Here is a 24926-nt window from a genome sequence, read left to right as displayed (position 1 = left end):
AACTTTCTGTTTGTTTTTGTGTTCATCAAAAACTTGTTTAAACCTATGCAACTTGTGTCTAACACATCTCATACCTATGTCCTAATGCTTACAACTTATCCCATGGTTGGTTAAGCTTAAAAACAAGGTTGAGACATTTAAAATCAGAGGATTAAACCTCATAAACTTGGTGTTTTGTTTAGGGTTTTTAACCCACAAGTCATGTCAAACTTTGTCTTTGATACATGAGTGATTATGGAACAACTTGGGTTGTCCAAACATACAATCCTCACATGATTTGATGATTTCTCTTAGTTAGTGTGTATATTTCTTATTCTTTATTGTATGTTCATGACCCTCCTTGGTTGTTTTTTTTTTACATCAAGTGTAGTGGTGAACACATAGAGGTGCCTAAATGGAAGACTTGATCTTCCTACCTCCTACATGACTTCTATGACATTTAGAGGTACCAAAATGAAGATTTTAATCTTCTACCTCATGCTTGAACTATTGGACATATATTATATAACCTAAATATATTATTCGAATAATCGAATCTTTGATGATGAACTAGTGTTCATATGTCGGGGTACTAGATTACATCATCCTAGACTATGATAACTTGTCACGATTCTAATGGAACCTTGTTCCATGAAAACATCTAAACTCCTTCGAGTTTCCTAGTGTCAAGAACAAGCATCATATGTACAAAATGATTATTTTCCATGTTATTCTCATATCTTATTTTTATGTTGTTTTAAACACCGAATCTCGACTCTAAACATACTTGAACCTTAACCCTTATACATTCGGACTCTAAATCTCTACTCGTCAACAATTGGATAATCGGAAAACATATGCAAACTTTGTGAGTATACTCGTATTTCCCCCTTTTTACTTTTACCACTTTTGGGGTGTAACATGTTTACTTATCAAAAACTTACACATGAACATATTCTTATGCAATGCACAAAATAATACATTATATATGAATACTTTGATACATCTTGATGCTTGTTAATACTCATATTCCCAAAAAAATGGAAACTTATCATCAAGATAGGGGTGATTCCCTAACCTTGATGATTAGCTCCGCTCACTTTCCAACTTCACCAATGAGCTAGGGGTGATTCCCTTACCTCGGAGGTAGTTACCAACTTTTCTTCGTTCTCAAATGATTGAACGTCCCTTTTCAAAAAAAATTTTGGAATTTATTTCACGTGCATGCTAATATGTTATACTGGATTCGTGTTACTTGGGTGAAACTTTATGTGATAAACTTGTCATTAACTTCGTAAGAAGCCACACCTTAACATACACGATGGGTTGACCTGTGTATTCACATGCCAGGGATACGTTAATCTTGTTAACTAAGTATGGCATGTGGATTGTTCTAAATTTTTATGAAAATACGTTAATCTTAGATTTCGAGGACGAAATCTCCTAAAGTAGGGGAGACTGTAACATTTGCCAATTTTAGAACTATAGGATTAACGACCCGCCTCTACTGAAACTTTGGTTATGTCATGAGCAAGTTGCGTTTTCTTGGTTTGATATGTTAGACACATGCCATGTTTAAATGTTTATCTTGAATCACATGCTTGCTATGAGGAATTGTTCAAACTTATCTTTTGCTATGTACGTATCAAACTTGTATACTCGCCTTTGCTTTTGCATTGAACTTTATTTTAAACATGTTACAGGTTGATGAGGACGATGCTAAGAAAAGAAGTAGCGTTGATGCCTAGATACACATATAGACGTTAGGGTTTAATATGTTGTATCAAATTTTGTTATGTTATCATGTTGTTATGTTAAACTTGTTGTATTTGAATTTCTTGTAATGTTGACTATTTGAAGTTATGAAATGAAATGAAATTTGGAATTTCTAAATATTGTCACAAATAGCGTTATGATGTCTCTAGCAATCTTCACACTTCGTCTCATCCCGATGTTTCCGCCATTGGTTGGGGTGTGACAGCTGGTGCTGAGGATAGATGATCCTTAAGAACCTTAAGTGCAGCTTCATGCTTATCAGTCCACTCAAACTTGTCTTGAGCAATTTGTCTACCTCTTCTTGGATAATGGCATTCCTTTCAAGTGCAAACTTTCTCCTGTCATATCTTCATGTTTCCAAGCGAAGGTAGATTTTCTTCTTTCCAAGAAGGATACTAAATCCTGCTCAATACTGTCTAGGATCCCAGATCCTATAAAAATTTTGGATTCAGGATCCTCTGGGTTCAACATAATATCCTTGACATCTTGCTCTCTTGCCTCCATGATGTCTTGCTCCTTGGAGGCTGGCTTCATTGAAGAAGTGTAACAGTTCTTTGCCTCCTGCTGATCACTTTCTATCTTCACCATATCTCATAGAGTTGGGACCTTGACACATTAATGATATGTTGAGAGGGATTGCCTTCATATCGTGTATCCATGGCCTGCCAAAGATAACATTACAGCAAGATAAGCAATCAATAACATAGAATTTTTTTTAACATAATTCACTCCCTCTATGTAGATAGGAAGTTTGGTGTCCCCCAATGTAATCTTTGTCTCTCCACTAAATCCCACAAGGACAGATGATCTTTGGACAATATCGGATTCCAGGATGTCCATTCTATTGAGGACATCCAACTGGATTATGTTCACTGAGCTTTTCCCATCAATGAGAATCCTGCGAACAAAATGGTTAGATATAAATAATGTAATAACTACACCGTCGTGATGAGGATCCTGAATGTCCGCACAATTATCCTCATCATATGATATCACTTTCTGCTGGGTAAGGATGGAGGTCCGAACAGGTTTGCCCCGATTCTCCATCTTTGTTTCCTTTGCACGTCTCTTAGCTGGTGAGAACCTCCGGAGATGAAATGGATGATTCAAGCATCGGATGGTGGAGGAGGAGCTTTTTCAGGAACTTTCTCAGGATACTTGATCCTTGACTTTTTCCTTCCAAGCAATTCCTTCAAGTATCCTTTGCTCTAAAGATAACCTATCTCCTTCCTTAATGCTATGCACTCATCTGTGAGATGACCAGAATCCCCATGGTAAGCACACCATTTCGATTCGTCTTCGGTGGCAGACGGTTTGTCATTCTTCCTTGGCCACCTAACCTTGTCACCTAAACTCTGCATAGAAAGGATTAGTTCATTATTATCAGCAGAAAAACAATATTCAGAAATAGGAAGATAATCCTGATCATCTTCCTCTTGTTCCATAGCATGCACACTTTGGTCGTCATGCTTGGAGTATTGCTTAGATCAGTTATCCTTGAGATAGGATCCTTATTTGTCTTGCTTCGAGGATCCTGACAATCTCTCGTGGATCCTTTTGTCATCCTCTAAACGGATGAACCTAAGGGCCCTGTTTCTTTCCTCATCTAAGTTCCTGCAAGGGGTCAAGATAAGATCATCATAGAACATTGAATCCCTAAGTAAACCCATTGTAAAGGCTTCTACAGCCGTAGCTATATCCAAGTTAGGGATATCTAAGGATTCTTTACTAAACTTAGTGATGTAATCTCTAAGTGATTCATTTTGACCTTGTGTTACCCTATATAGATCACTAGTTAATCGTTCAAATTTTCTACTACATGAAAATTGGCTATTAAACAAATTAACTAGATTAGCAAATGAAGTAATAGAGTAAGGAGGAAGACTTAGCAACCATTTTAATGTTGATCCGGTAAGTGTGGATCCAAAGCCCTTGCACAAGCAACCAGATTTGGTGTCTAAACCTCTTCGGTATCTCTCCTGAATGATTCAAGTTTGGAATTCCAGATGTGAATCCATGTTGGCGGGATTCTGGCATAACCGAGGGACCAGAGGAAGCAATGGTCTGTATTGGTATGAAGTCTCCTAGATAAACATCTGAACTTCCGGGTTGCACACTCCTTAAGTATCCTTGATCCTGGAAGATGTTGGATCCTTGAAGTGCTGTGAACGTAGGTCTTGGAGGATAATCCATGGATCCGGAAACCTGAGATGAAGATCCTTGAACCTGGAAGGAGGAACCTTGAACCTGAGAGGATCCTTGAACATGAGAGGATCCTTGAACCTGGGAGGAGGATCCTTGAACCTAAGAGGATCCTTGAACCTGAGAGGATCCTTGAACCTGAGAGGATCCTTGAACCTAAGAGGATCCTTGAACCTGAGAGGATCCTTTAACCTGAGAGGATCCTTGAACCTGAGAGGAGGATCCCTGAATTGGCCGCGTCCCCATGCATCCTCCTAAACTGGTGAAGAATCCCTGATGCTGAAATGAGGATCCTGAAGGCTGGAAAGAGGATCCTCGAGCCTGAGACATTACCGATGATCCAGAACGCATTCCTATTGATGCACCCTGGTATTGGACATCTGGAGCTGCAAAGTGTTGGGAAGTTATGACCAGAGTGTCGAAATTCAAAGATCTGGGCATCAATGGGAAATGATCCTCTGCTGATTTTATCAATTTCGCGAAGGATCCTGCCATTAGTTTAGACCTGCTGCTGCATGTGATCCTTCATCTGCACAATCAAAGCATAAAAATCACTGTTAGTAAGTGTAGAGGAAGAAAAAACAGTTGGTTTTGTGAAAACGGGGATTGTCTTCTTCGGAGAATTCTCAGCATTCTTCTGGAATGCAAGGGGGAGATGATGCAAAGGCGGAATGCCCTGTGAAAAAGTGACCGCCGACATAGAACTTGGAGAAGTTTTCCCTGAGAAGCCATGTGGTTGAAGGTAATGAACCGGAATGAATGAAATGAACAAAATTTCTCAGAATTGAAGCACCAATTGCCCCACGGTGGGCGCCAAACTGTTTTGGTCAAAAATCACACAAGGATAATGCAACCAAATCTGATTTTGTGTGGTATGATGCTTGGTTAATGGTATGAACGACAAGTATATGAAATCAACGATGAACACCGAGATTTATATGAGGAAAAAGCCCTTGATCTTTAGAAGATCTCCGGCATAAAAAACCTCGGGTGATGGAAACTACCGATCACCAAGTATATTGCAAAAACAATAGTGATCCTTGCACAACTTCGGAAGAAAACAAGCTCAATACAATGAATTTCTAGTGAAAGTGTGTGTTTTTTGCTAAGTGTTTGCAGAGAATTCGAGTGTTGTGTGTTGTTTGTGTGGTGTGTACGAGTTGTGCCTTAATTGAGCTCATTTTCCCCTTAAAAGATAAGAAAAAAAACAAGTAACTAACTTCTCGAAAAAGGTGGAAGTCACCCATGACCACCACTAACGGTTATTTCTTCATTATGCACGTGCCTAAGAAGCATATTCCACGAGATTCCCGCAAAGAAGTGGTCCACTTCGTCCATTATCTGCATTTACACATTAAAAACGTGACAATTGTAAGTTCTGTTAAGGATCCTGGATCCTCAGACGCGTGATCCTCAGACTCGTGATCCTCAGACCCGTGATCCTTAGACTCGTGATCCTCAGACTCGTGATCCTCAGACTCTGGATCCTCAGACTATCTGCATCATCCATTAAGAATCCGTAATCCATGCCCAATCTCAGGATAGATGATCCTTAGCATAAAATCCATGCCCTAACAATTAGTATTACACAACTTTTAAGTGTGTTCGGGTTGAAGTTGATACTTTTAACATAAATCTATACATATAATAAAGTAAACCAATGTGTGACACGTGTCATTCGTTGGAGGCACCTATTTTTGGGTTTCCCGCCATTCTTTCATATTTATTTTCTAATAATTTATCTTCTAATTTGTAGATAATATTAAATAGAAAAAATGTTTATCTGATAATTATAACCCTTTTATTGAAATTTGAAAAGGGTTTCACGCTTTTTTGGATTCTATTAAAACATGACTACATTATATAATTATAAGCTTGAATATATATGTCAAAATTAATAATTATTCTTCAAAAATTCAGTAACATCTATACTCTATATACACATTTAGAAAAATGTTAATAATTGCAAATAATACTATATAGAAAAATGTTAATTGAATACAAAAAAAATATAGGGTGTGCGGGAGGACCACCGCACAGGGTCCCTAATTTCGAGGGGCACGTGTTTTTTATAAAAAAAATCCGATATCTATGCTAATTTTTTTAAATAGCATAACAAACATGCTCTTAGTGAGCCCAATACCCATTGGCATTAGCTTTTGGGCATGTTTGGCTAAGCTTTTTGAAACAACTTATTGACTTATTGGCTTTTTGAGAGCTACGGAATGATGTTTCGCAATATGGGTGTATGTGAGAGGAAAAAGTCAATAAGTCACTCCATATTGACTTTTCCAAAACGCCAATAAGTCTATAAGTTGTTTCAAAAATCGTAACCAAACATGCTCTTAGTGAGCCCAGTACCCATTTGATTTTAAAATTAAATAATAATATTAAGACATTACGGAAGAACATATTTTTTCGAGCTCAAACAGGGTACATGAATTCTCAGAGACGACTCTGTACATATTATTAGTATATATTTATCAAATATATATAAATGTCTCGGTCTTTGATTTGCATTTACAAGAAATATTTACTATATAGTTTAAATTGTTCAACCCGTATAATACACGGGGAACTAACCTAGTTATATATATATTCTTCCTACAAATGTTTAGACTATTCTTGCGATTTTATACCTTAAATTGATCTTATATTGAGTATGCATCACCATATCCCACTACCCTCAAACAAATGCAAAAATATTATGAGTTTATATTTAAAAAATAAGAATGTGATAAACGAACTTTTTTTTTGTTGTGACTAAAGTCATCGGAACAGCTAATCGTTGATCAAGACATTTAACCAGAAACAGGCCGGATGACCAATAATATTGGGAGGAAATTATAGAAAATGGATGAGTGGTCTATTTAAATTTATATATATTTGATGTTTGAGTCACCTTGTCACGATGCCATCAACATGCCCCGAAAAAACTATTCGTACATTAAGGAAGTATCAAATTGTATAATATCTTCCTTAAATTGTTAAAATTAAGTTTATTAAAATGAATAAGACATATAAAAATACCACGCAGGTATCTTTGTATTATACAAATCATGGTTTCAACGATAATAACTTATAAAAGTAAGAACTTTATAAATTAAAATATTTTCTCACGTATATATACGGAAGGTATTGTGAATCTCTTATGTTTAACAAAATATTGATATAATTATACACTACTATAAAATTGAGTATTAATGACCAAAATTTAACTTCTATAAAACAATCATAAATTTAGTGACAGAACTACCACTAAAGATCAAAATGGTTATAAAAGTAGATACAACATTCAGGCCGATCACAAATCAATTGCAAAGTTATGTGAATGACTTATTTTAGTCTCAAACGAGTCGTAATATCTAAAACAAAAATATAAGTTATAAGCCGGATACAACTTTTTTTAAGAAAAAAAACCCTATTCCAATTGATTTGCAACTAAAATGATGATCACACGTACTCGGTTTTTTTGCAATTTGCAATGAGCTTTTTGGGCAGGGCGTGTGTGATGCTCCCTCTCCACGCTCGACCCAATGATGAGCGACTATTTTATTTGGGTGTATACATTCACGCCTAATAGATAAGTAAATAACTGTGCCATAAGTCACAAATCTCTAAGCCGGAGAATGTTTTTCCCTAACTCCCCCATATTCTATTTTTTATTTTTAAAGTTGAATAATAAAATCAAGAGTTAATTGTCAAAATCGTTCCTGAGGTTTGGGCACTTTTGCTATTTTCGTCCAAAATGACAGTTTGGTATTATTTAGCCCCCCACGTTTGCAACTTTTTACCACTTTCATCCAAATCCCTAACCAAGTTACTTTATACCGTCTGTTGGGGTGTTTTTGAAATTTCTCAATTATAAGGGGGTAACTTGTGTTTATCTCACTCTTTTATAACATTCCTTATTTCCTTCTTCATAAAACCCAGTGTTTATCTTTCTATAAAACCCAGCAACCATCATCATCAAATTTACAAAAAAAAAAAAATGAAAAAATAAACATCCGACTCAGATTTATAATCATCATCATCATCTTGCAAAATAAAGAGGCTCAGATGCAGCCACGGCTGCAACCGATTTACATTTACAGACATAAAAAAGCCCCAAAAATTTATATATACGCAGATTTATACTTGTGCTTTAAAAGCCCCAAAAATACAACCGACGACACCGAAAGCTGGTGGTAGGCTTCCAAAAATCCACAGAACTTCGATTTCACCCACTATGGCGACTTCACCCACAGAACTTCGATTTCACCCACAGAACTTCGATATTCCAGCCGCCGCCGCTCAATCGCCACAACAAGCTTTCGGCCGCCGCTCAATCGCTTCCACCACCACCAGTTCTGACTCGAGTGTGACTCCATAGCCGCTTGGATTCCAGATCGGCTCTTGTATAATTGGGCCTTGAGTTCGAGGATTGACGAGGGACCTACGCCGGTGATTGCACCTGGTGTTGCCGGAATACTCATGGTGTAGGTGGGAGACCTCCTAAGTTACCAAAATTAAACCCTAGTTCGTTGATCTAGTCAGGGTGGTACGGTGGGGGTGGGGGTGGTGGCGGTGTAGTGGGGGCTATGGAGGTGCGGTGGTGGGGATGGTGGCGGTAGTGGTGCAGTGGGGGTGGGGGTGGGGGAGGGGGAGGTGAATGATCTGTGAACAACTGAATACTCGTATATAAGGTATGTATGCATTGGCCACTTTACAATTTACCCCCTTATCATTTTCAAATTTCAAAAATACCCTAAAGTGGGTAAAAAGTAACCTGGTTGGGCATTTGGGTAACTTGGTTAGGGATTTGGATGAAAATGGCAAAAAGTTGCAAACGTGGGGGGCTAAATAATACCGAACTGTCATTTTGGACGAAAATGACAAATGTGCCCAAACCTCAGGGACGATTTTGGCAATTAACTCTAAAATCAATTTCAATTATATTTGGTCTTAATACATCATTTTACGATTTCTAATTTTCCTTACGTTTTATTTAACATTTATAACCATTTAACACATGTAATACACCGGTTTGCATGTATGTATATGTGTGTGTATTATAAAAACATTTGCCAAAACTTGTGTTTTATGTGATGAGCTAGAAGGGTTTACCTTAAAACTAGGAATAATGGAATTTAATAATCCCAACTTTCACCATTTGGCCGGCAACAGACCCAATTTCAAAAATAGCCACTGGTGGTCCCAACTTTTGACATTTTGTAAAACATTGGACCATTGCTAACACCGTTATAACAGTGATGACGTGGCATGATGACGTGTCATAATTTTTAAACTGGGTTGGTTATGTGGCTTTGAACTTGAATATGTGGCTTTCTATTAAAAAATTGAAAAACAATCTAATTAATCATTTAAAGCATTTGCACCTGTTTAATAGAGCAATAGCGAGAGTAAGGAATCACCATTTCTGTTCTTCATACCTTCAATTACAATGAATAATAAGAAGATAAACAACGATAAAGTAAAGAAGATTGAGAAACGAGTGAAGGTAGCTGCTATCGATGTTGCACCGGCGGTGACGCCGGAGAAACTATCTGAACAGTGCTTCTAGCCCAATCCAGAACCGATGGTGGAGAACAAGTTAGGGGAGATAACAGATGGTGGAGAACAAGTTGGGGGAGAAAACAGATGGTAGGTAAGGTTGTGTTGTGGGTGGGGTTAATTGGGGGTGAGCTGATGAAGGGGCGTCGACACAGAGGAGAGAGGAGAAGGTGGTTGGTGGAGGAGGGGAAGAGAGGAGAGGGTGGTGTCGTGGTGGCAGCGATGGAGATCCATCCACCTCCTCATCGGTTCTTATGGTGGTTTGTGGCAGCACTGGGAGAGGAGGAGAGGGTGGTGTCGGGTGGTGAGAGGGTGGTGGCGGGTGGAGTTGTGCTGGTGAAGAAGAAGAAGATAAAATGTCTTTTGGGGTTTAAAAATTCAAGTTCAAAGCCACATAATCAGCCTAATTGCCACGTAACCAGCGCAGTTTAAAAATTATAACACGTCATCACCGTTATAACGGTGTTAGCAAGGGTCCAATGTTTTACAAAATGTCAAAAGTTGATACCGCTAGTGGCTATTTTTGAAGTTGGATCCGTTGCCGGCCAACTGGTAAAATCTGGGATTAATAAATTCCATTATTCCTTAAAACTATAATATCTTATGTCTAATTTAATAACGTGTATGCTTCCTATAGATTCCCTGTTTATGAGGGAAGTGCGAAAGCTCACAAACCACTTAGGTTCGAATGTATACGGACAATACATCCCTCATTACAGGTTGCGTGTTTTCAACTTTATTGTGGCAGTTTATAGCAAAATGGTGCAGGTTTCCGGTTCTATATATTTGCGACTTGAAGGATCTCACGGGTCTTTATAATAACATGAGACTCAATGCGGCGACAAAGAATATGGTTCAAGGTTTGATGTTTATAGGGTGTTGGAGAATATGGAAGGCTCGGAATGATCGCATATTTAATAACAAGAGTACAAAAATTGCGGAGATCATTTCAGATGTGAAGGCGTACGGCTTTTTATGGTACAAACATAGGAATAGGAATATAACATGTACTTGGGAAAAATGGTGTAAATGTGATATGATGTAAGGTTTTGGGCCGTTTGGTCTCCGCCTTGGGGATCAAACGTGTCGTTTCTTTTTATTGAAGTTTAATTTTCAAAAAAAAAAATCACCAACATTTTTCACAACATGGTGTTCTCTTTGTTTCCATATCAATACCACATCATTCTTTATATTAAAAACTATCATCATTCGTAAATAAATGTTTACATTATTTGGTTTGAAATGTTATACATAATATGGTTATCTAATCGCATACCATATTCTCTTTCTAGCTCGTATTGTATTTATTAAGCATTAAGTACAAGTGTATTATGTCGTTATTGTGGTTCTCCCCTTAAGATAAATTCTATTAAAATGCGCATTCCCTTTAAAGTTGACATCATTAGTTTTGTTGACAGTTCAACTTAGGCACTCATTCATTAGAGAAAAACATAGATCGTTAACTAACGAGGAGGTCGTGGTTGTCTTAATTATGTATCACTTGGAGAAGAAACTTATAAATATTGTTAAATGTAATAATAAAATTAATCTTCTTATTAATGTGTATATACTATATCTTTTATGCATTATCGCAAAGACATCTATTAAAGGTTTAAGGTTAGTAGCATCAATCGATGGATATAGGTCATAAACGTTACACATGTCTAGTAAGTAATAGACTTAGCTTTTAAATTATCATGTACTTTTCAAGAAAGCATTTATGCAATAAAGTAACACACGATTAAGGAAAAATAAGTCTTTAAAAACGTCATCGTTGATAGTGATGACGCCTATGTCCCCATAGGTGGTTGTACTTTGAGGTCAATAATACGATATACTCTAGTTTTTGTTGTTTTATTTGTAGGTTTGTTGTCCTTATCTAATATTAATAATTTGACTCTATATCTGATTTTTACTATTGATAAAGCGACATACAATTTGCCATGGGTGAAAACCGACTGTTTCATGTCTAAACCAACCCTAGATGATTGTGTACCAAGTAATTGATTATGCTTATTTAATAACCGAAGTGTTCGGTTACGGTTTGGTTTATGATAACCAAGTCGACACATGCTCCCCCCTAACAAAATGATCTAATGTTGTCCTATGTGTTGGGTTTCACATACTACACACATAGAACAACCAATGTTTAAATTACAATTAATTCACAAACAAATATGCAAATCATAATAACTATAAGAATATTGTATTTCTATTATTGCTTTCTGATGGCGATTAACAAATTTTTATTATGTGAACCGACCTGAATCAGACCGATTCTTTTTAAGATTTTACAACAGCCAACCAATAAAAATTTTCGCTCCATGAAAAGAATTTATGTGCCTACCATACATTAGTAAAAGGAAGTGCATATGAGAGTGGAAGGAGAGGTCTTCTATAGCCATAAGCAACGAACTATTAATTAACATGCATATTAATTAACAGATCGGATGAAATCAGAAATTTTTTTTTTTTTTTTTTTTTTTTTTTGGAACACCAACACCCTTGGCTAACGTTAATTATCGTTTTAATAATTTACATCGAGATAGTTGGTAAACGGGCTACAAGTTGCGCCGCTACCCCTTTTTGAATAGCAAAACTAAGCCTTTTAAGGAAATGGCTATAGTGTAGGAAAACCAAATAGATGAAAGAATCTCACTTTAACTCGTACAAAATTCATATCTTCAGTCTTAGACCAAACTTTTTCAAACATATTACAGGAATATTGAATTGCCAATAACAATGAACTTCTTTTGCTGTATAGACGTATAGTATAAATGTATAACTTATGATGATACGCAAGACATGTGAAAGAGATTAGCATCCCTTAAAAGCTAATGGGTTGATTGTTGTTTATCTATATCTATACTATATAATAAAAGAAACCAATTAAGGGACACTTGTCATTATATTAGACCATCATTAATTCTATATAATTATTATTTAATTTAAATTATTAATTTAATATGTTTTAAACATTTAAAAAATTACGGATAAAATTTCATAAAATATCTTATTATTTATATATATTAATTACTAGGTTAGAAATTATATCTTAATTCCTTAATTGTAGATAATTATTATATAATTTAAATTAGAGTAAATTACGATTTTAGCCCTGTGGTTATATCACTTTTACCCTTTTAGTCCAAAAACGAATTTTTTAACATCTGAGCCCCAATGTCTTTTTTCTAACCCTTTTGGCCCCTAACGTCTTTTTTCTAAACCATTTGGCCCCTAACATTTACGAGATAGGGTTAGTCTTAGGCGCCAAAAGGGTTAGAAAAAAAAGACGTTAGGGTCTCAGATGTTAAAAAATTCTTTTTGGGCTAAAAGGGTAAAAGTGATATAACCACAGGGGCCAAAATCGTAATTTACTATTTCAACATTTTTTTAGAACTAATAAATTAAGACCGCTATTATTTAAATAAAACTTGGGTTATTAAATGTATGTTCACATGACTGTTAAAACTCGTGAGAAAGTCGATGATACAGTTTGTTTTCTAATCGATGGTTCAAATACTTTCATATTTATAAACTTGACGAACATCATAAGTTTTGATCATACATGACACAAAATTTTGTTTGGATGTCAGAAAACCGTCTTAAAAATATCGTTTTATAATTGTTAAATCTTCGTTATTAATTATTTGATTTTTTATTTACTTAACCCGTGTAATACACGGGGTTATAACCTAGTTGTTACTTTATTTTAAAATGAGTTTTGACTTTTTTTTTTGTAAGTGAATAAGCATCATTTTTAATTATTAGATAGCTATGGAATATCTTTTATGATATAAATATGCAATTTTGAAAAGACATTTAGATAAAGAAAAGGACAAAAAAAAATTGAAGTTTCTCTAATTAAATACGTTAAATAACAAATTAAATAATGTAAGTTAGATTTTAATTATCCAAAAAAAAAAAAAAACTATGATTTTGTTAGTTGACTAGGTTATAGACCCGGGTATTACATGAGTTTAAGGTTAAAAATTATATAACTTAATAACGTATACGCAACTTTTTTTAGCAATTTGCTCATATATATGGTTATCGCAAATATATGATAACCAAACCATATTTAAACATAACTACACAATTCCAACATCTAGTTCTAGTCATCTACCCATCGCTTGTCTTGATCGAAGTTATGTCTTTATAACTTCATAATTTGGCTAAGTAAATCAAGATACATATTGTGCTATCGAACTCAAACACACATATGTGATCACTTGTTTCTTGTCTTTGCGGTTTCTTGTTTGTTTGTTTTTCTTAGTTTTTGCAATTCAAGTTAACATTAGTTTAATTCACAATCAATAAAATTTTTGTTTTTTTTTTTATTTTCCTCAATCAAATGAATGTGAACATGTAAGACCAACTACATGTTACTCATGGATACATTACCCAACTTACCGTGCTACTTCAGTTCATTCGAATTAAGACCCAAAAAGTCTTTATTATATATTTGCACTCGATAGTTATAAAAGAAAGTAGATGAAGACGATGCGGTTGGGATTTCTGGATGTTTACCGGGCTTTTGTCTATGTAATATGTGAATGAAAGGGCTTTTGTCATGGAGAGAAAAAATGTCACTTAGTTTTGTCAACCCAAATATGAAATTGCCATCTTGAACAAACTCGTGAATTACACAAATCAAGGATTTACGCGTTTTCATATCAAAAGGAAAACAAATAAAAATTACAAAATTTGGAAAACTTGTCATTTTTTTGAAACTGGGCCTCTAGGTGATGGAATTAAAGTCTTATAGTTAGGTCAAACAATTTAACCTTACTTGTCAAGACCTTTCCATCCACTACTTATGGGATTGCAATGGGCAAAAATATTAATTTCGATACATGTGAAACATGTCAAGCTAGATTGAGTCACATATCATTTTGCCCACATTTCTATTTAAAACACCATTTTTTGTTTAAATCAAGGGATTTACCAATTTGACTAAGAATTTACATAAATAGCTACTTGATCAGATCTATATAAATATAATAATTTGACAATATTCATATATTGTAACTAGCATGGTTTGTGGTTAAAAACCTATTGACACAATTGTTGCCTTATAGACGGTCATTAGTGCCGACACTCAAATATCTCCATTTTGAGGTTAAACAACAATCAAATATCCATTTACACAACTACTTGTCATCTAAGGGGCACCCGATGAAGAGGGTAAAGTTGATGAGTACACGAATGGTCATGCGAGTGACCAAAATTCCACATTCGGTATTAGGCCATGTGTTGTGTAGTCATAACCTCTTATGGGGGTTATAGCCCAAATGTGTAAGAAAATAGGGTTATGAGAGGGTATATATAATTTGAGTGTGTAGTTAGAGGTTATGTAGATGTAGGGTTATATATGTGTGAAAGAGAGAGGCAAATGTGTTCTAGCCGTTATGTCCATCACGAGCAAGAACAATTCGAAGCCATAGCTCCCCACCTGCGGTGTGCCCGACGCTATGGGGCATTATGGTGGGTTATGGTACCGGAAAACGCTCGACTATGGAAGGACTTATCCAACGTAATATTTAGATTTTTATATACATTGGGCTATAACTTTAACATACTATACTGTAAGTTTTTATCTACATTTTAGTATAAGTATAAACTTTTGATAATGGAAGGATATAGCCTTTTTTAATATTTTTTATTCCTATTATTATAGTTTTTTATTATTATAATTACTTTTAAATATATTCTTTTTTTTTTTTGCTTATACCTTTTAAAATACGGTTCTTTATTAAATTTTGAGTATGTTATTGTGACGTGCTTATTTTTATCAATTCTGTATATAATTTTTACTCTAAATCGAGTTGAATGGTAATATACAGGTGAGTGAAGCACAAACGTACATGTCATTAAAGTTACGTCATGACATAATTAGATATTCATATACGTTGGGCTATAACTTTTAACATACTATACGTATAACTTTTTTATCTACGTTTTCTTACAAGCGAAATATAAAAAAATGTATTTTGAAAATGGAAGGATATTGCCTTTTTTAATATTTTTTAATCCTATTATTATTATAGTATTTTATTTTTATAATTACTTTTAAATTTATTCTTTTTGTTTCTTATAACTTTTAAGATACGATTCTTGATTAAATTTTGAGTATGTTATTGTGATGTACTTATTTTTACCAACTTCTAGATATAAAGTTTACTCCAAAGCGAGTTGTAAATGGTAATATACTAGTGATTGAAGCATAAACGTACATGTCTCATTAAAGTTACCTCGCGATTTAGTTTTTTTATATATAAAGTGACGTGTTTATCCCATAGTTGTTAAAAGTAATTGCCTCTTGCGCCTAGGCCCATTTTCTAGGCGAGGCAAGACAATTGCGCCTTAAACCAAGGCAATTGCGCTTTAGTTCTCCAGGTGATGGTTCAACCGCAAAGTCCAGCGAGATTTCTAGATTCCGGAGAGTTTCCGGCCAAATTCTCTAAATTCTAGCAAGATTCCAGTCAGATTTCTACTTTTATCTAATGAAAACAACTTTTTTGCACTAATACACAAATATTTTGCAACTTTTCGTACTAAATAGATAATATTAAATGTCAAATAATAACTTTAGTTTATTTTATTTGATAAATTATATTAATTTTCTAATACATAAAATATTTTTTTTTCCGTTGTGTGATTTTTTTCCTCAGGCCCTCGTTTTTTTGCGCCTTGCGTCTAGGCCTCAGGCAAGGCCTGTGCGCATTGAGTGTGCCTAGCACCTTTAGTAACTATAGTTTACCCTTTTCATGATTTTAGCAATATAATATATTTTATAAATTTCAAATATACGCTACGACGTGCTTATGTTTATCTACGATGCGATAAAAGTTTTATTCAAGTTAGTCAAATATAGTTGATTTTTTTGTTCTTTGTCGTGAAAATTGAATTGATACCATCCGAACAACATCGGTACCACTACCTTATTCGTTTTTGATGTTTTTCTTGATGTGCCAAACAGTGGTATGGTAACGGTATCGAAACGCTGAACCGATACTGGTCAAACAACATTGGTAACAATAACCATATTCATCTTTATGGTTTTCCAGTCGTTGTAAAACACGTGTCAATATCCCCTTTGACATATCTTTTTGGTTGCTATCGTGGTAGAAGTTGGTTCGAATCTTATTGCATCGGCCGGTGCGCCATTTTCCGAAGACACCTTGTACCAAAGCCTTGTCGGTGCTTTGCAATACCTTACCATAACACACCCGACATTGCATACGTGGTTTAGCAAGTATGTCTTTTCATGAATGCTCCCCGCGAACCACATTTTTCAGTTGCTTAAACGGATTTTAAGATACATAAAGGGCACTCTCATGCAAGGTCTTCTCATCACACTCTCTTCGTCTACTAAACTAACTGCTTATTCATATGCAGATTGGGGTGGGTGCCCCGACACTCAGTCGTTCGACCTTCAAATAATGTGTATGTATGGGTGACAACTTAATCTCTTGGTCCACGAAGCGCCAACCCACTATCTCTCGGTGAAGTGCCGAAGCTGAATATTGAGGCGTTCCCAACACCGTATCTGAAATCAGTTGGATCCGAAACCTTATGCTCGAACTCCATCTCCCGGTCAGACATGCATCTATTATATATTGTGATAACAATTCAACAATTTATCTAGCCAAAAATCCAGTTCAACACCAACGAACTAAACCCATTGAACTTGAACTGGATATACATTTTGTTCGAGAGAAAGTCTGCCTTGGTTCTTTCGAAGCTCTTCATGTTCCCGCTAATTACCAATATGTGGATATTTTCACCAAGGGGTTACCACAACATCTGTTCCAACGCTTTCGGTCCAGTTTATGCCTCCGCTCACCGACGGCTTAAACGGCTTGGGACTGTTAATTGATAATATCTCTTGTGATATTATCGGATTGTATCTTGCACATATTGTGAATATTTGTTAGTTAGGATTGATTGATAGTTTCCTATTTCCCCTTTTTCCATTGTATGTATTTATAGTTTGTCAATATTCTGATAAGATCAAGGAAGTTTGTTATCTCACAGTTATATGTATTTACCGATAATCCACAAGAGAACAAACATGTAAGATTGTGTGTAGTGCAATCACACATTGCTCCACATTTCGTGATTAAATTGGCGAAAAGTATGGGGTCCACACACATATTCACCCTTCTAGACTAACGTTTGCTGTTTAGCGCCCCTACATAATGATGTGAAACCAAACGCTAACCCACTACATACAATTGGTCGAAGGAAGCGAGCCGCTTGTGTGCTAGCCTGTCACCCCAATAGAACTCTTTTTCTCTTGGTTTCTTTATTCTAAAATGTCACAGCTTTTCAATTTCTTAGTTTTACTTAATTTTTTACTTCCCTTTTCGTTTGTTTTATTTATATAAAAGAACCCACCTTTGTTTAATCACTTTACCCTTTTTCCTTATTTTCTTCTTTTTTTCATTCTAAATTTTCGTTTAATTATTAATTAGACAACTATTCTAAAGTTACACAACCATCAAGTCTAGGATGGATAACAGGGGCTGTATTCTTTCTTAAATAGCATAGCTTATATAATTAGCACCTTAACTTTTTGTTTTGAACAATAACATTTTACACCTAAATATACATTACAACGTTACATTTACAAAGATTTAACACATATATAGGGTTGGGCTATATAGAAAACCCTAAATATTTAAGAAACCCGGGAAACTCAAAGCTCCCGACTTTTTTTTTTGAAAAAAATAACACATGTAATATACATGTTTTTAAGAGTTTTGGGCCAAAAAATTCAAAAAAACGCCGAAGGGTTTTTTTTAAAAAAAAAACAAATTTTAGCAACTTTCAGCATTTTTTGTCTAACACATCTTAGTCAACGAAGTTTTTGGAACTTGTTTATTTTTTTTTTTTTAAAAGTACTCGGCGCTTTTTTGTTTTTTTTTTGGACCAAAACTCTTAAAAACATGTATATTACATGTGTTATTTAAAAAAAAAAAAAAAAAAGTTGGGAGCTTTGAGTTTCCAGAATTTCCTAAAATTTTAGGGTTTTTTGTCTAGCATTACCTTACAAATTCTTCTATATATTAAAAACCCAACGTTTTAAACAGCAGTCAATAGTGAAACAAGCCATGGGTCATCTTCATTGGTTTACAAGGGCGGTGCCTTCACCCCTTCAGTCCATATATAACGCGGTGAGAAAGAGGTATCGATTGATGATGGTGGAGCGGTTAACGGAGGAGCACCGCCGCCCCTTCCGTCCATCTTGTCTGATCGACGCCTATACCGTCTTCGATCTCCTAAGCGTCTGTTCAGTGAATACCCGTCGTTGCCGGCGGCCATTTGAGTCCGATTCTGGTAGCAACGGCTATCCCGATGGAGGCCTATTGTTGCCGGCGGCCATTTGAGTTTGTTTCTGGCGGCGACGGCCTTCAGATTTCTCCATGGTAATCTCTTTTTATCTCCATTCTTGAGTTTTATACTTTTAGAGCTTTTGGTATATTGCATGACTTCTCTAATTTGAGAACTCTTTGGATCTGTAAAGCCTAAAGAATTTCTGGTGTAAAACCCTAAGTCTACTATGAATTTCTAGGGGTGGAGTTTAATTGTTGATATCCAGTAATCTTGATTATTGGGTTTTGAAATATGAAATCCTTTGATCATGAAGTTGTAAAGGTGGAATCTTTGCATGTTAGGAACTTAAATATCAAGATTTAGAATTGGAACTTTGATCGTCTTGCTGTTATGAAACCCTAACGGGTCGTTGTTCTTGAATGGGGTCTTTGATTTGTGTTGTTGTAGTCTTTGTATCTGAATGGGGAATTTGATTGTACCATTGTATTGAAATCGTAAGTTAGTCTTTGTTTTTGCAACCTCCGTTGCAGCCATTATCAACCAGTTGAATTTCACCCCACCTGTTGGAATTAAGGGTATATGGAACTGAAAGCTATATTTGGTCGTTGCGTACCGAGTTCGTTTGCTGGCTATGATGACTTTGGTAAAAAAAAAGTTTAGGTTTGATGTTGCATAGCAAGGATGGCGAGTGCAGTGTTTGCTACTAGCAACCTGTTATGCAGCTATGACAACCTCAATACCTATTCTGAGCCTTCTATTACAAGTTATTAAAAAACCAAAACGAGTTCCAGTTCCATAAACGGCCTCATTAAAATGAGTGAATCATTTCTGTTTGAATGGATCAGTAAAAATGGAAAGAAGGGTTTCACGTAACTTCAATGACTGCAACTAGCAGTCGTTGGGGTGTTGTGATGTCAACAAACGCAGGATTTTTTTACCAGGTATTGTTATGTGCTTTTATCGAGCATATAGAAGTTATAGCAGAATGTTAAATTCACAAATTTGAATGCATATTGTTAATATTTTGGTACGTTTACAACCAGGCCGGCTCGGTTTGTAAAGTAGCCGAGGCCAGCTCCGGGGAAGTTCCGCCGACTGCGTTGGCGCGTCAACCCTATATCTACAAGGTTTTCATTGCATCCTTTTGGCTATTGATTTGGCAATTGATGTTAAGTTTTATGATATTATTCGGAAATAAGGTGTTAATTTGATGTTGATTTACTAATCATGCAGTTCTTAGGTTTTGCATTTTGGTACTGGTGATGATAACTTTTGCCTCCAGAAGAAAATGGTATGATCTCTTGCTTTACCTTACTTCCTATTATGAGTTTGGTTTTTATTTTTTTAAATCCGTTTGCATATATCATACAGGTAGTTTAACCTATTAATTGCTTCTTTTTGCTTGCTTATTTCTTAATGGCAGCTTACGTTTTTTTATTATTATTAAATAGCATTTTAACACTCTTTGATGGATGTTATGCAAGTATGCAGTTCTAAAGAGTCTTAAAACTGATTTGAATGGTGAATAAATCATCTTTCAGTTTGTGTTATAAAAAAGAGGTACAGCGAGTTTTTTGCCCAAGTGAGATCAGTGCTCAAACACTACCCAACTCTTCAATTATCTCAAACAAGAGAGGTTACATTTGTCTATTCCACATAATTATGCAAATCATATATTTGTTTTAAAAATTTGATCTCTTTTCACTTTAGGTCTACATATAATATGTGTGTAAACAGTGTATGTACCATAGCATGTACTGTGTTTTAAATGTGTTACAGATTATTGGTTGTGAATGTATGTGAAAAAATCACGGGTCAAAACGGGTCGACAACTTCAAAGAAATAGATCAATGGGGTTGGTGTTTTAAATAAACGGGGCAAGTTTCGGATCAAAACGGGTCCGGTTCGGATTGAGTTTCTGGCGGCCGGGACGGGTTTCGGATCGGAACGTAGTTGGTTCGGATGGGATTTCGGGTAGGCACGGGTTTCCGCACGGGACGGGTTTCGGGCAGACATGAGTTTTCGCACTGGACGAGTTTCGAGTCGGGACAGATTTTAGCACGAGACGGGGTTCAGTTCGATTTTTTTGTTTTGTTTAGGTTGGTTAATTTCGGTTTCGGTTGAGATTTTTTTTTCGTTTTGGTTACTTTTTGGGTTCGGTTGAGATTTTTCCAGTTTTTTTTTCGTTTTGGCCGGTTTCAATTCGGTTTTTTGTTCCTTTTTGATCGGTTTTTCCGGATCGGTTTAGAAATTTTCAGTTTTTTTGTTTCGTTTTGGTTGTTTCATTTCGGTTCAGTTTTCGGTTTTTTCCTTTTGGTTGCTTTTTTCGTTTGATTTTTTTTCAGTTTTTTTTTGTTTCGTTTCGGTTCAGTTTTAGGTTTTTTGTTTCGTTTTGCTCGCTTTTTTCGTTCAATTTTTTCAGTTTTCTTCTCAGTTTTCGTTTTGTTTCGTTGCATCCTTTTAACTTACCAGATAGCCTAACTTCCGCGATTTCAAAATCGGAAAATACCACCAACTGATGCAGTAATCTTGATTTCTTATGAACACCAGCAAACAGATTTGAAAACATATTTTTCAACACTTCGATTTATACATTTAGAAAACACACCCGGACCCGTTTCAACCCGACAAAATTGCCCCTTAATGTACATTCTCTCTTTAAAAAAACCCATTTTTTAACCAAACCGACCCGACCCGAAACCCATTCTGACCCGGAACCGTTTCAACCCGGACCCGTTCTGACCCGAACCCGTTCCGACCCGAACCAAAACAACCCTTTTTGTAACTGATACGTTTTGACCCGAATCCGTTTTATCGCGGACCCGTTTTGACCCACGACCCAACCCGACCCGGCCCGACCCGTTTGCCAGGTCTAAATTTTACACTTTGTAATGGCATGTAAATATGAAGTGATTTTGAATAAATTTTAAGCAATTTTCAAGACAATTAAGTAAAGTAACCTATCTTGTCTTTGAGTGCATACTTTCAATTGGGAATTTTTAGGTACTTGAATTTTACGACTCAACTTAAGTGTGTTACTATTAGTGTTGATGTATGCAAAGATTTTGTTTTACTTCTTACAATGCTATGGGTTGTCATATAGATAGTTTCATAACCATGTCGTCGCACACGCATTTTCTCCAGCAACGCCCCGAGTGACAGGAAAAGCTGCAGATGTTATGCTATTGGAGAGGTTGCAAAGTAAAGGTTTGTACCAATTATGTGACTTATGTTACTAAAATAGATAATAAATATATGCACGCACCTGTATGCACTTACTATATATAGGAAAATGGTGGTTAAAAAATACGTGTGTTATTTATGTTCTATAGGAAATGAGCTACTACGGGACCACTATGTAAAGACCGAGCTTTTCACCGCCGAGCTCATGGTATCAGTCAAACCGTTTACCAGGTACCATTTCATGCATTTTAACCATTTGCCATAATGTGTATGGAGCTACAACCCATGATATTACTAGCACTGATACACCAGGACCCTTGAAGTATTCAGAACAATTGTTTCGACTTTTTTATAGTAAAATGTGCAGGCAGCAGGCGTAAAGATCGGAAAACCAACTCACTGACTGACCAACCAAGCTCGGTCATAGCATACAGAAGACTGAGCACACCGGCTCCAACCATGGCTATGACATTGTCGAAGGTGGAGCACCATGTGGCATTGCGTGATCACGTGACTGGAAGCCATTTGTCAATGGCTCGGGCCGTTCGGTTCTGTTGTCAACCTGTCACAATCATGATTTTTTAAATAAGTTTTTTAGAGGAACAAAATTGTAATTGTACCATAAGTCAATAATTAATAGTCATAATGTTAATAAGAAACACAATCATTATAATAATACATATAGTTTAAACTCGAGATATCGAGGTGAGCTTTTTATGTGGTAGCTATCCAAACGACAATTGTAATGGACCTGCGATGCATCGTCTACGAGTAATCTTATATGCTCCATATTATTCAACAAAGCGAGTAATCTTATATGCTCCATATTATTCAACAAAGCGACCTCCCGTTAATCCCTGGCGCAACGCGCTGGGTTAATACCACTAGTTATACCTTAATTAATCAAGAAGATATTAAACATGGGTAATCAAGACATCAGAATTACATGGGTGGGCAAGGAAGGAATATGGCTGGCTATAGCCTAAGCCTATACATATCACTGTTACTTTGACCTCTTTAACCTACAAAAGGTTTTCTTGACCAGGTACAAAACTACAATCTGCAACTTTAAAAAGAAACACCACTCCAGAAGGTACAAACACAACCAACAATGGCCTCCAGAACAAACCCTTTGGGTAATCAATCGAGTAAAAAGCCTATCACTATTCAACTCCAAGTAAAATCTGAACAAGAAATTGTTTATTCAAGTAAAAAAAAGGAAGGAGATCAATTCTGCTTCAGAAAAGGTGAAAAAAAAGTTGAGAATAATGTGTACATTTGTTTGCTTTTTGAATTGTTTTTCATTTTAATTTGTTTGTTTGTTTTTTTAGTTTTGTAATGAAGTTGATGAACAGAAATCATGTCCCCTATGTAACAGAAATCTTCTGGTCACTGCAACTGAATGGTATTCTTTCTCCTTAGTTAAATAAAATAGTGAAGGTTGTTAATTCCAAATATGATTTATTAATTTCATGATTCATATATTTAGAGTATATGAAATGGAACTTTGATTTATAGATAATATGGATACATGGGAATAATCTTTGTTTTGGTATTCATGTACTAAATAAATGAATAAATGTGTTTGTCTTGTAGCAACAACCCATGTGATCTTTGTGCCAAGGAAACAGAGCCTAAACTTAAAGGTAACTAACTCCCTTTAGTTGTTTTTGTAAGTAAATTCAAGTTCTAATGCAAATTCTTGTATTAAATTTATTGCAGCAGGCTATGGCCAGATGTGTGATACCGGCAATCCTCACGATACCAGCACTGTGATCCCTGCGGTACTCGACCATCAGCCTGCCATTATAGAAGATCCAGAGGGATTGTGGCGCGGGAATGTTGTTGGACAGCTAGAAAAAGAGATGTTTCGGGCGGTAGAGGACCGCTATCCGCAAACATTTCAAAGGCTAAACAGTATTCCGAAGCATTTTCAGCCGTCAACTTTGAAACAACTTCATGTTTTCATCAAAAGTTTTATGCAAAAATTTGTGCATCAGTTGGAAGAGGATGAGCTCACTAGTCTTGAAAAAGATATAGATTTTTTTGAGAGGATTGGGTTCGATCTCTCATGGGCCCATAGCAGGGTACTGTTATGGGTGAAATTCTGAGCCCATATCCTGGGAAATATCTTGATGTATATCTTGTTTATGCTGTATCTGTTTACATCCGGGATGCTAGTTCAGGATATTGGTAACATCCTGAATGGTATCCTCGGGATTACTAATGGATTATGTGCAGGCACGTGGGTTAGAAGCTAGCAACGTTAACAAGACCTATTCCACGGAAGACTCGGTCCAAGTCGTTCAAGGGAAGACGTTGAAGCCGTATTACTCGGTCCATAACATTCATCATGGAATATTCGGAGTAGCCCATATTTGTAGGGATTATTGTTTGTAATTCGTTACTATAAATAGGTGGGTATATCAGATCAACTAGGACATCACAACCACACTTGCTACACTCTGACACTTGCTCTCTCGCAACTTTCACACAAATTCATTGTAACACTTAGCGATCTGATCTATATCCTGCACTGTATCCTGAAGTTTAAAGCAATAAGAAGAACAAGGCAGCTGCGATTGTCAGCTCCCGAGGTTTTATGCCGGCGATCTAGATTGATCAAGGGCTTTCCTCGTACATCTCGTGTCATTTACTTTACTTTCTTGCTCATTGTTTGATCGTAGATACAGCTCAATATCCTGAGCCGTATCCTGAACACTGTTTTTCCAAACAACATAACCAGCATATTTTCAACACACTTTTTAGCACACTACCTCACTTAACTAATTTGATCACTTAATTGCTTCGGTAATTTTTGACCAAAACAATTTGGCGCCCACCGTGGGGCAAGTGGTGCTCTCTTTACTAAAAATCTTTGTGAAATCGCT

General features: G+C 36.0%; 2 long non-coding RNA genes across 12 annotated transcripts; both read left to right on the top strand.

The window, feature by feature from the left end:
- Positions 1-18609: 18609 nt before the first annotated feature.
- On the top strand, positions 18610-22744 carry LOC110911632. Of its 11 annotated transcripts, none has more exons than XR_004882032.1 (7): positions 18616-18944; positions 19698-19793; positions 19896-19979; positions 20086-20143; positions 21956-22059; positions 22185-22266; positions 22403-22744. It is a non-coding gene; the product is annotated as an uncharacterized LOC110911632 (long non-coding RNA). The 11 variants fall into 11 exon arrangements; XR_004882026.1 differs by having other exon boundaries at positions 19383-19793; XR_004882025.1 differs by having other exon boundaries at positions 19023-19793.
- A 552-nt stretch (positions 22745-23296) lies between these two features.
- LOC110913715 lies at positions 23297-24624 on the top strand. Its single transcript, XR_004882033.1, has 3 exons — positions 23297-23440; positions 23632-23681; positions 23758-24624. It is a non-coding gene; the product is annotated as an uncharacterized LOC110913715 (long non-coding RNA).
- The last annotated feature ends 302 nt before the right edge of the window (positions 24625-24926 follow it).

Source organism: Helianthus annuus, chromosome 15 (assembly GCF_002127325.2).
Source record: "Helianthus annuus cultivar XRQ/B chromosome 15, HanXRQr2.0-SUNRISE, whole genome shotgun sequence".
Lineage (NCBI taxonomy): Eukaryota > Viridiplantae > Streptophyta > Magnoliopsida > Asterales > Asteraceae > Helianthus > Helianthus annuus.
The sequence above is the reverse complement of the archived record's forward strand: the minus strand, read 5'-3'. Positions and strand labels throughout refer to the sequence as shown.